Source organism: Equus caballus, chromosome 7 (assembly GCF_041296265.1).
Source record: "Equus caballus isolate H_3958 breed thoroughbred chromosome 7, TB-T2T, whole genome shotgun sequence".
NCBI lineage: Eukaryota > Metazoa > Chordata > Mammalia > Perissodactyla > Equidae > Equus > Equus caballus.
In genome coordinates, this window is record NC_091690.1 from 23,809,366 (window position 1) to 23,821,500 (window position 12,135).

Consider the following 12,135-nt stretch of genomic DNA (forward strand, 5'->3'; position numbering starts at 1 on the left):
ATGCATGCTCAACAGGCCGTGTCAGGCCCTTTTGGAAAAAAAGGTCAGGCTGAATTAGTTTTAAGCCAAATGGCTTCCTCATATCTTCCAATATATCCTATTGCTTTTCATTTATTTATCAAGCGGAAGGCTATGAAGGCCTGAGTGGGGCTTTAGCCCGATGCCAAGGGACACATAACCGCTCTGTACAAGCTCTCTGCAGGGTGTCTATCCTGCCAGGGTTCACCTGTCAGGGACTCCAGGTGAGCCATGGGGTAAATCTCAGTCACCCAATAGAGTAAGAGAAAGAGGAGAATGAAAGGTGGGGCTCACACTGTCTTGTTTGGTTGGACCTGCCCCACGGTCGCTCTGGTCCAGGCCCCCTGGAAGAGCCAGGTTCTCTGGAGAAGGCCCTGCCCTATGATACAGCAATGTCTGTGGTTCCCTTTGGAGATGGAGGTTTGCTATTATCTTTGGTTTTTGAGTCCCCCCTTCTTTCCTCTTTGTGTTTTCAATTGTTCCTGAGAGTCAAGTTCTTCAGTCTGCTCTCTTATGAACTGAATTGTGCAGTTGTGCAATTGTGCAACAGATTTGTACATTGAAGTCCTAACCCACAATATGACTATATAGGAGATAGAGTCTTTAAGGAGGTAATTAGGGTTAAATAAGGTCATAAAATGGCGCCCTAATCCAATATAAGTTTGGATGGTGGGATGATAATTATTCCAATATCATAGTGTTGTAGTAAAAACAAAATTAAATAACAGCACAGAGTAGGCATTCAATAAAATGATATCAGTGGTGCTTATTATTATTTTATTGGCCCTAACACTGATATACAGTAGGACCATGGGCCTGGTTTCTCTGTGTGTAAATACTGAGGAAGATAGACACTTCCCATATTCTGAGTGTGGTGAGAGTTTGAAAAGAAGCAAAGATAAGGAAGAGATGAGAAAGGAAAATGCCTCAGAAATCCAAGATTCCTTCTATCACTATCATCGTCATCATCTTCATCTGGCCCTTGTGCTACTTCTCTATGTGGGGGATGCCCTGAGTTTCCGCCTTCTTCTCCAGCTCTCGCTCCCACGGCAGACACACAGGTACAGTCAGTGGAGGTCTGATGACTCTACTGCCTGCTTCCGCAGCCATGTGCACACACAGAAACCCACTTCCCAAAATTTCCTGCACCACCCAGCCTCCAGTAGCACAAACAGTAGTGGGCGGGAGGGCAGGCAAGAAAGCTGAGTCACTCTTGTGCCTTCCTGCTACCATCCCTGCTGGGGCCTGGCCCTGTGCCACTAGCAAGGGGGTGCCCTTGCCTCTCTCCCTCCAATGAAGTGAGACAAATGAGGTAGGGGGCAGGGGATAGTGGAGAGTGTACAGAGAACCCACAGAACACAGCCATGGTTCAAATGCAAGTCGCATCACTGGCAATTGAGTGACAAGCCTGCCCTCTCCATCCCCCCACCTCTCACACAGTGTGTGAGGCCCTTCCTCAGCAGGGTCCTGGGAAAGGACAATGCCCAGCAGCTGGCAGCCCTGAGAGTGACCCTAGGGGGTCAGCCATTTGCAGCCCAGCCCTTTCCTCCTTTCCTCATAACCCTTCTGCCCATCCCAGCAGCTGAGGCACCATGCCAGCCCCAAGTTCAGCTGGGCAGGGCTTCTGGACATTTCCAGGTGACTCATTGGCTGGTGAAACGGTCTAGAAAGTGAGGACTTCGGGGGGTCCCAGATGCTGCTGAAACCTCAGGATTGAGATCTGGACTGGCTTTGTCTCTAGCAGCCATTGACACTCCCTCCCCCATCTACCAGAAACTCTAGGAGGTGCAGGGCAGAGGAAAGCAGAGGCATGCTTGGAAGGAGAATGAGAACATTCTGGAATGCATTCTCTGTGGCCTGGGCCAGCTCCCCATAAAAAGACTTCACAACTCCCTCCTCCTCGTCTCCAACTCGTCTCAAAAAAAAGAAAGAAAGAAAAGTGGTGAGAAGTACAATAAAATCAGCAGGTGACATTGGTATTAATCCCAGGACTCTCACACATAGAACAATTTAAAGACCTGGGAAAGAAGCACACACGAGAAGTGTTATTTCTGAGTGGGGACAAAGCACTCAAGACTGCCAGAATAAGCGAGGCCCCCGCTCACAGCCCTCCGCCCTCTCTGCTGTTTACAGTAAAACTTCATCACAAGATGCTATTAAGCTTGGCAGTTACTGTAAATGCTACTGTCGCTGTTGACTTCCACAGCCCCAGGAAATTTTATCCAAGACAGAGTGGCTTCAACAGAGAGACCCAAACCACCACTTGTTTCTCTTCAGAAAGTAGAAGGTGCCCTAGAGAGAGATATTAGCCATTCTTGGGCTGCGGAATGTCAGCTCCTTCCCCCCCACTCTGTGGGCTGTAAGGATGATAATGAAGTCGGCAGGGCTGGTGGGTTAGATTCCAGAGCAAAATGAAAAGCAGTTCGGCCATTATAAGGAAGGCCAGAGAGCGTTGTCCCATCTCTTCTGTCTTCTCAGATACCTTGATGGAGGGAGAGAAATAGCCTATTCTGGGATCTGTAAATAAAACATGGACACAGGGCCAGTTTGAATTATTTGGGGTAGGGAGGCAATGGGAACCGTACTTGCCTGAACAATGGTGACAAGAAACAAGGACACACCTGAATTTGTCAGCCACCTCCACCCCTTTCCACATCCCTTCCCCAAAGCAGATACAACCTCTGGATATAAGCCACCGAGGGACTTGTTTAAAATTCTCTGTGATTAATTCACGGCATTTATCTCACTTTCATCTGCATTTTAGAAAGGAGAAAAGCTTTGGTGCCTCGCCCAACATCCTGAAGCAAAGCCTTATTCATCTCCATCTCTCTGGTGACACATTGAGGCGTTCACTAAACACTGGTAGAATGGATGGTGTTGCACATAGGAGCCAGATGTGGAAAGACAGTGGGCTTTTAACAAGAAAACCTGGGGTCAAATCTTGGCTCCATGATTTGCTAGCTGTGTAACTTTGAAGCATAGATCCAATTTCCTCTTTTGTAATTTGGGGATAATAATACCTACATTACGAGGCCACTGGGCAGATTAAATGAAATAGAGATGGTGACGTGCTTATCACAGTGTCTGACACATCAATAAATCTTGTTGAATCTGAATCTGAGGGATCAAGTACTGACCTCGCCAAGCCCCACAGAGCAATGCCCACACCTCCGAATTGGGCACGACCAGCAACAGGAATGATCTGCTACCAATCCACGGTCACTCCCCTCGGCATCTTTGAGCCACCACTTTCTATTCCCTCCTGCCCACTCCCCACCTGATGTATGCTCAGGGAAAGCGAACGAATTTTAATATCATCCTAAGTCAAACATCATTATAAAAGTAAACCTGCTGGAAAAAATCGTATAATGCTTCCCAAGGCCAAATGTAAACGGTTTTTAGATTTTCCATTATTTTAGGGTACTTATGCCCAGGAGAGACTAGGAAGATAACCTAAATTCATGCAGATAATCAAGAACTGATTATACTTCTGGAAGGCTCGCTTGTTCTAGATTCTAAAGCAAAGATGCTCAGCCTGATCCCAAAGAGAATCTACTGCTCATATCCCAAGGGGTTTGTGGTCACTCAGGTTAGGGAGGGTAAGTGGGCAGACACTCCAAATTGCTGGATGTGATGACTGCAGTTGCTGATGGGTATCTTTATGCAGTCGAGAGTTCTCATGTTCTGGAAGCTTATGAACGAAATGATTTGCCTAACTCCTTAGATTTGCTTAAGCCCATCTGCAGGCTCCATTCTGCCCCAATTTCAAGAGATCAATTTTACCTGCAAACAAGGCAAGACTGGCATACCTACATCTCTCTCAGTAATGGTTTGATCTCCCCCTATCAGCTATTTGTACCCTGGATGACAAGTCATGGGTTATTGTCGCGTCCAATATGGAGGAGTTCCTGAGGCCAAGTTTCCTACCTTAACTGAGCCAGGGTTCCAATAGCACTCTCCTGCTTTCCTGTGGTCTTGCCACCTCCAAATCTGCCCTGGGAACCTCTGAAAATTGTCAGCCAGGAGTTTAAGTAGACATCTTGGACCTAATATTCAGCTTTGCTCTTGGAGGATACCACTCTATAGCTTATAAACTCAACAAGGGCAAATTTTTGTCCAATGCATTCATTGTTATGTACCATATGACTAGAATACCAGAATATTGCCTGGCTTAAAGTAGAACTCGATAAATATGTACTGACTGAAACTCTTGCTTGTCTCTTTCCCTAATCTCCTGGTTTCTCCCAACGTTTGAACACAGGTTCTTATGTTCCCATTTCTGGAACACCCAGTGTCTGACTTTCTCCCAAAAGAAGGTGTTATGGAGGTGGGAAGTTCAAGGACTTCACAATCAGAAAGATCTAAATTTAAATCTTAATTATACCACCTTTAGTTTACGTAGATCTGAGTAAGTTGCTTAATTATTTATCTGAGCTTCCCTATCTCTATCTTTAAAATGGGTATAATAGCACTCACAAACTTGTTTAAAGCATTAAACTATGTACATAAAGTCCCTAGCAGAATTCTTGACACATAGATCAGGTTCGGCAACTGTTACTTCCTTCTCTACTTTACCAAGCACAGAGATGTCGTCAAGGATCAATGGATAACTTAGATACTATTCCTTGGATATTTATGTTGCCTAATAAATGCTAGTTCCTTTGTCCCCGTGTTCATTCAGTCATAAAAGAAAACATTCACAGAGCCCCATGATGTGCCAGGTAGCGTGGTAGGTCCTCGGGATATGAAGATGAACAGACATGGGCACCACCCTCAAAGAACTCATGGTCTGGGGTAGGAGGAAGAGACAATTCAGCAGATAATTGTGTAAATCTAAATAAGGACTATAATAAACAAACGCACAGGGTATGTGGGGGCCCTGAGGAGGGTCCCCGCTTTTGACCATCTGACTCCACCTGTGCATGAATTCTTGATCTGGCTCGATACCCAGCCCTGACTGTGGAAAGGGTGCCAACGATGGACAATAATTGGCTCTGAGGTTTGAGACTAACTGACGGGTCATAGAACTATAGAATATTAGACTATGGAGTTTTCCAAAACCCACTGGGCAGACTATTCCAGTAAATTGCTACCCCATTTTTCCACCACCTTCCCTAGCCTTTCCGCAGCCAACTCCTCACTCTTCCTTCCTCCTGGGGTAGGCAGGAAGTTTTAAAAAAAAGTCTCCAAAATTATTTTGTGTGGGAAGGGAAAGGAAACTAACACCTAGTATGTACCTACTTTGTGCCAAGTGTCCTGGTGGGTATTTTACACGTTGGTTTATTTAATTCTCACAGCTGCTCTATAGGACAAAGAAGCATTGCTTTACCCATTCCACAGACATGGAAACTGAGAATATAAAATACTCATTTAAAGTCAGTTACTACAAAGAAAGCCTGGTCTGGGCAGGCGCATCTCACACCGCTGTGCAGGTCATCCAGGGACCAAAGGCACTCAGCTCAGGAGCTGAAATCCAACCTGTGCTCTGCTCACCAAGATGAGCACCTGGCGTGGGGCTATAGCCCCCTGAGGGAAGGGACACCTGTTTCCAGTTACACAAGGGCACAGTCAGCTTGCCTGCTGTCATCCATCAGGCTGCACCTGCCTCTCTCTTCTTCAGATGAAGGTGCCATACGGGTTAGCAGCAGCCTCAGTTAGGACCCAGATTAGCTCAACTCCAGAATCTAAGTGCTCCCCACAATTCTCTGCTGTCTCCCCAACACTCCAGCATCTTTGCTTTACAGATGAGGACACGGGCTACCATGCACTAGGCATTACCAAGTGCCAGTTGTTAGAATAACACTTAGGTGAGAATGACTGTTCTTAATACACAAGAAAACAAAGACTGGAAAAGCCTGAATGGACTGACCTAACCAACATGAGTAAGCGCCGAACAAGGACTTGAACTTGGATTTCTTTGGCCCTGAAACACAAATTCTTTCCATTATGCCAGGCTGCCTCAGGAGAAGAAATATTTGCCCAAGAGTCATAGGGCTACCTAGTAGCACAGCTGGGATTACAACCTGGTCTTCTGATTCCAAATTCAGTGAAAAATTGTCGTGGACTGGTTGGAGACAGTCCTGGTTATCTACTGGTACATAACAAACCACACCAAAACATAGTCACTTAAAACAAAAACCGTGATTGATTTTGCTCAAAAGCCTGCAATTTGGGCAGGGCTTGGTAAGGTATGGCTTCAGCAGAAATAGCTTGATTGGGGCTGTAGGGTTCACTTCCAAGATGGCCATCACTTGGGAGCTTAACTAGGGCTGTCATCCAGGGATCTGGATTCCTTTCCATGTTCACCTCGCCATTGGAATGGCTTGGGCTTCCTCGCAACATGGTGGCCAGATTCCAAAAACAAGTATTCTAAAAGACATGCAAGGTTTCTTCTGAACTCGTCTTGAATGTTCCAGAATGTCATTTCTTCTGCATTCTACTCACCAAGAAAGTCACTAAGTCCAGCCCAGATTCAAGAGAAGAATTAGACTACACCTCTCAATGGGAGCAGTAGAAAAGAATTTGCAGCAATCTTTAATTCACCACAGGGATCTTAGTTCTAGAGAGAGTTACCATTGACATTTTCCAAAAATAGAATTCATTCAACTATCACAGCATCAAATTTGTATAGATAGTCGAAGGCCCAAGGGTGGAGGTTGGGGTGAAGACTGGCCAGGCACCCTCACCCCTGACCTATAGTGAAGGTGACAGCCAGGAGGACCTGAGCTGATTCTGAGCCCAGAGCTTGAGGTCACGTCACCATCCTGGCTTCCCCTCACTAACAGAAAAAATCACCGGAGCGAAATCAATCGGCACAGCATCTGGTCTCTGAGCACTCCCTGACTCCAGCCAGGCCCTCGGCCCCTCACTGTCACAGGTACTAAATTCCCCTGGACATGCATGCCGGAGAAAGCCAGGGTTGAAAAATATTAATAAATCCATCTGAACAGTGTGCTCTCTTGGGGCTTATCAGTATTTCAGTTCTAGTCACAAAAATAACATACTGTAAAAGACTGATTAGTCATCGGATAATTGAGTTCTTAAATGTCAAAAACAATATCGTATGAATATTCAACAGATCGTGCTACTGAAACTTACCTGTTCCGTCAACAATGACTAACATTTCTCCCCCATTGTTCTTTCCCAGAAATTATGTTAATATGACTTTTCTGAGGTGATGAATGTGGTTCTCTTTAAAACATATTGTCTTACAGGTTAATGCATAATGAACTGGTTAGAGGAAAACTGCTAGGGAGTCGTGGTGAATTTACATCTCTCCGCATTAGCCTCACCTCCCTGTTCACATAGAGGGGGCATCAGAGTAGAATTACTTCCAGCAACAGATAGGAGTCCAGAGCTCTACTCTTCGTGAATTCTATTTCTTATTTTATTTATTTATTTCTTGGTTGCCTGAGACCTGGGGAGATGCACTGTTTTCATGCAGCTTAAATTCAAACAAGGATCAAGGTTCAAGTTTTGTTGGAAGCTGGCGCATAACGTAATTCCCTGAGAAGTTAGGGTATGGTAGGTTAAATGTATTTGTAAAAACTTATCTACGTTTTCTGAATTCTCGTGCTGGCACGTGCACACACACACACACAGAGAGACAAATGCACCTTTCCTGTCTGGTGGGAGAGAGGGAACAGTGTGCAGTAGTAGCTGGAAGGAATTTTCTGAGCCTAGGGTTCAGAGAGGAGGGAACGCCCCCACACAGATCCTGCTTTCTGTTAGCCTGGCCTCAGCAGATGCTGCAACAGCTGGAGCCAGGAGCAGCTTGGTAGGGTGGGAGCTGATGTTGGGGTCAGCTTGCAGGCCCGACAGCGTGTCAGGGGCCTTGCTCTTGGTGGAAGCAACAGGATATGCCAGGCACCAACTGCTCCTCCAGCCGGACACTGTCTGCTCCGGAGGCTGTTCTGGCTCTTTCTAGGCAGAAGCACGAGACCCTCTGGCTAGAGTTCTTCCTCCGAGCCCTCAGCCAGTCCCAGCCCCAACCCAGCTCAATGGGACTAGAATGTGCATGGATGAAGATGCTCCTGACCTCTCCCTGGCTCGCTGGTCCAAGGATTTACAATCATGTCCACCATCCTAACTCCTGCTTCATCTCCAGTCCATTTCTGCCGGTCCTAATCTTGTTACACTGTCACCTACCCAATAAACCTTCAAGAACTTTATAATGTCTCTGCCCTCCCGCTCCTGTCTTTCCCAGTAGAGACTTTGTTTCTCTCTTAGCAATCCTGGCAAACGGTTACCAAAACTTACACAGATGCAAAAAGTATTCTCAGGTTTTACCATAGGTGCTGGCCCCATCGTGTTTTCCTGTCCGTCCACACCCAGCTCCACACTGTGCCATGCTTCCATCCTACAGATGCTGGACTCCTTGATGAATACAGCAACACAGACACTTGCTTGCAGAAAACACACTATAAGCCACTCCTTCCCCCCCTGGAGATTCCAGGAACTCAGAGAACTGAAAGGAGGCATTACAATTGTTTATGCATCCCAGAGTTGCCTGCTGCCTGCTGCCTGCCCCGATTTATGCATGGTTGGGCTAGCCCATCAATGGCAGATAATAAGCAGCTTGACTTGGGGCAGTCAGGCAGGCCATGGTGATGGAATGCTGGCCCTGTCCAGAGCTCTCACCCCAGGCATCAGGGCGTGAGGAAGGAACACCAACTGGACCGAAGGCTGTTCCTGCCCTGGAGGGGCTTACAGACCATTTTCAGATGCAAGGCTCTGTGGAGAGCTGCCCCGGGCAACTGAGCAGGCCAGCAGGCTCCTCTTGCCCCAAGGGACGGCTGGGCTCAGTTGCCAACCCACTGGGCGAAAACAGACTGGAAACTCGCCCCGGCTCTCACCCTTGCCAGCCAAGTCTTAGAAGCAGAGGAGTTGAGTCTTCTTAAGCATGTTTTTAATTACTGCAAAAATGTGTCATCCTAAGTGGCAGCATGGTTCTCAGTTACCCACATGCAGATTGATGCTCTCTGTATGAGGCGGTTAGCACAGACATTTAAAAACAATTAGGATCGTGGGGAGGCAGCTCAGAAAGAGCTCGTTAGGTAGGGGGATGGGAAGTCAGGCCATTAAGCTCACCAGATAACTAAGTTATTTGTACTTTTGATGGGGAGGGAGAGAAATGATTGGTTTCTTTAATATTTCCCTTTTGATGTCAGATGGGAGCTCTAGACACACACATGCACACACACACACAAACACACACACACACGCACCATTCCCAGATGATGAAACAAATGCAATTTTAATGCTTTAGGAGGCACTGGCAATGAAAAGGGCTAGAGAAAGGTGGACGGCTCTTGGCGAAGTTTCGGACACCCTGTCATGCCCAGCAGGCTGAGAGAGCATGAAGGGGAGGCCAGGCCCACTCAGAACTGGGTTTACGGGTGTGCGTGAGCTGAGGGAGCCCTCCCTGTGCAGGGCCCACAGCAGGGAGCATGGCACCTGCGTTTGGGAAGTGGCCCTTGGAACCAAGCAAACGCCTGGCGGGGGCTGCCTCTGGGGAGCCAGGTGACACTGGCTACACCTCCCTGCCTTCTGTCCTTGGTTAATGTCGGGTGTGAGGCAAAGTCCCTGGGGTTTCTGAGGGATGGCAGGTGGAGGAAGGGAAGGCAAGAGTGAGAAAGACCTCTAGCCAGTCTCAGCACAGAGCTCCTCTGCTCCTCATTGCAAGAAGCCTCTGAATCCTGCCTGTGTTTCTCCTCCCAGGTTTCCAGGGCGCACTGAGCTTTGTCTGTCTTGCCCAACGCTTATGCCCACTCTTATCTACCCATGGGGAGGCCTCTGAAGACAGTGACTATGTTAACCCACTTGTTCCTACACAGATTCTTCCACTCAAATAGTTATCAAGGGGAACGGGCCAGGAAGTGTGCTAGGAGTGGATGGAAAGGCCCAGAAAGAATTGAGTAACCATGGTCAACAGGCTCGGAAGCTGGGAAATGCCACTGCTTCAACCCACCACCCTATCCCCAGGCTTCTCATGATGCCTACTCATGGCACGCTGTTCCCTGAGGTCTGTCACACCATGGAGCGAACGTTGGCTTTGGGGTCAAACCAATCTCAGTTTAAAACCTGGTTCAATCACATACTAGCTGTGTAACCTTGGGTAATTACTTGACCTCTCTAAGGTTGTTTTCTGCTCTGTAGATTAGGGGCTGTTGGGAAGCTTAATTATGATGGTGTATAATGTGTAGCGATTGTAACAGCAATAACACCGGTATGAGTGGGAATAACATTATTTGGATCTCTGTCGTACTTATGCTTTCTTCACATCAGAACTTACCATCTGCAAAGATCTTCCAAACTTCTACCTTACCTAAGGTCCCTGTCACAGGCCTATGGCTTGCAAATTCTTTCTGATCACAACTTAGTGAGACTTCTTGGCCCATCTACCCTACATTTTCCCATTTACTGGTGATTAAAAAAAGTGATGCCAAAAAATTTCAGGTACATTAGGCACATTAAGGGATTGTTCTCCGATAATGCCAAAAATATTATCCCAGTTAATGTGGAGAACGGTACAATTTTAAATAAACGCTAGTGAAGATGGGCATTTCAACTCAGTTCTGGGTATATGAGTGAGCCACAGACCGTTCTTCTAGATTTGTTTCTAGAAGACGCCTCTCCAAGCCCTGGGCCGGGAGCAGAGAACTCACAGCACAGATTGCTAAACTAACCAATGGAAGGCAGCTGCCGCCCCTCTCCGAGGACAGACCAGACTCCAGAGCTCTGCAATGGTCAGAGCTCCCCAACTGCTTGCAGGCACCCAAGACACAGAGTCTTTTTGAGCGCGGATGATTTCGCAATTTGCAGAGATGTTGATATCTCCATATGCCGCCTCCGAGTGGGATTGTCTCACAACAAGCAGGAGAGAATCACACCTCGGCGAGGAGTTCAGTAAATTCATCTGTGAAACATATTTCAATTCCAAAGGCAATTTTCTAATTAGTAACGACACACAAAGCCTTGGCAATCTGAAAGCAGTTCTCTCAGCAGAGCTGGGTCTTGGGCTAAACTAAGCCCGAGAATGAGGCACCAGCTGCCTCCCCGATCCAAGATACCAGCTTCTGAAAACCCTAGAATCTTGGTTTGGAATGGAGTGGGGGCACACAGCCTGTCAGGCACCAGAATACTTACAAGCAGACACAGAAGCTGATCTTCTCCTCCATCAAAATCCTTTCTCTTTCCGGCTGGGCTGGGAGCCCCACAGGCTTAGCGGGCAGTGTAGTGAATGAAGATTCCTTCATTCAACATTTATTCAAGACTTGCCAAGGGTATGACCAAGAAAGACGTGATTCTTGCCATCCTGGAGTTTATAGTTTACTGGGAACACACAGAAATTATTACATAAATAATTGAGTAACTAAGGAACAGGAGGAAGGGCTATGACAAGGATCCTAGCTAATCTGCAAGGTGGAGAAAGTTTCCTCAAAGGAAATGATTCTTAAGAATAGTGAGGTGGAGGTGAATTCCAACCATATCACCTATTTTAGGTGCAAAGTTAATCATAGTCACTGAGTCTCGATACCTTCATCTATAAAATGGGCACTTGATAACTACCTCATAGGCTTACTATAAGGATCCACTAAGATAACATTCTTATGGTGCCTGGCACAATTTAAGACATTTAAAAGGTGCTCAATAAAAAATAGCTCTTGCTATGGTTTCAGAAGCCTCCCAACCTCTGGCTGATGAGATGCATAGGGAGCACAACTCAATCTTCTACTCACTCCTCTCACGAAAAGGACTGACAAGTTATCTGAGCAGGGTCATAGGGCCCAGCCAAGAGAGCTGCGCCTTGTTTCTAAAGGGAATCTGCAGTCCCTGACAGGACAAGCGAACAGGTGCCAGGGGGAGGGCACCTCATGATGAAGCCCACCTCACAAGAAGGGTCCTATAAGTAAATCAAGTCCTGGTCCCAAGAGAGGAGACAGCATCTCCAGCACCCAGGCTGCAGGGCCTGGTGCCCCTGTCCCTGCAGGAGGAGCCACATGCCTCCATCTGTCACCAGGGGTCTTGGATTTTCAGACTATGCTTCCTTGGGAGATTTGAGTTTTAATCCCCACTTTAGCCTTAACTCAATGGCCTTTAGCATCTCCCCTTCCT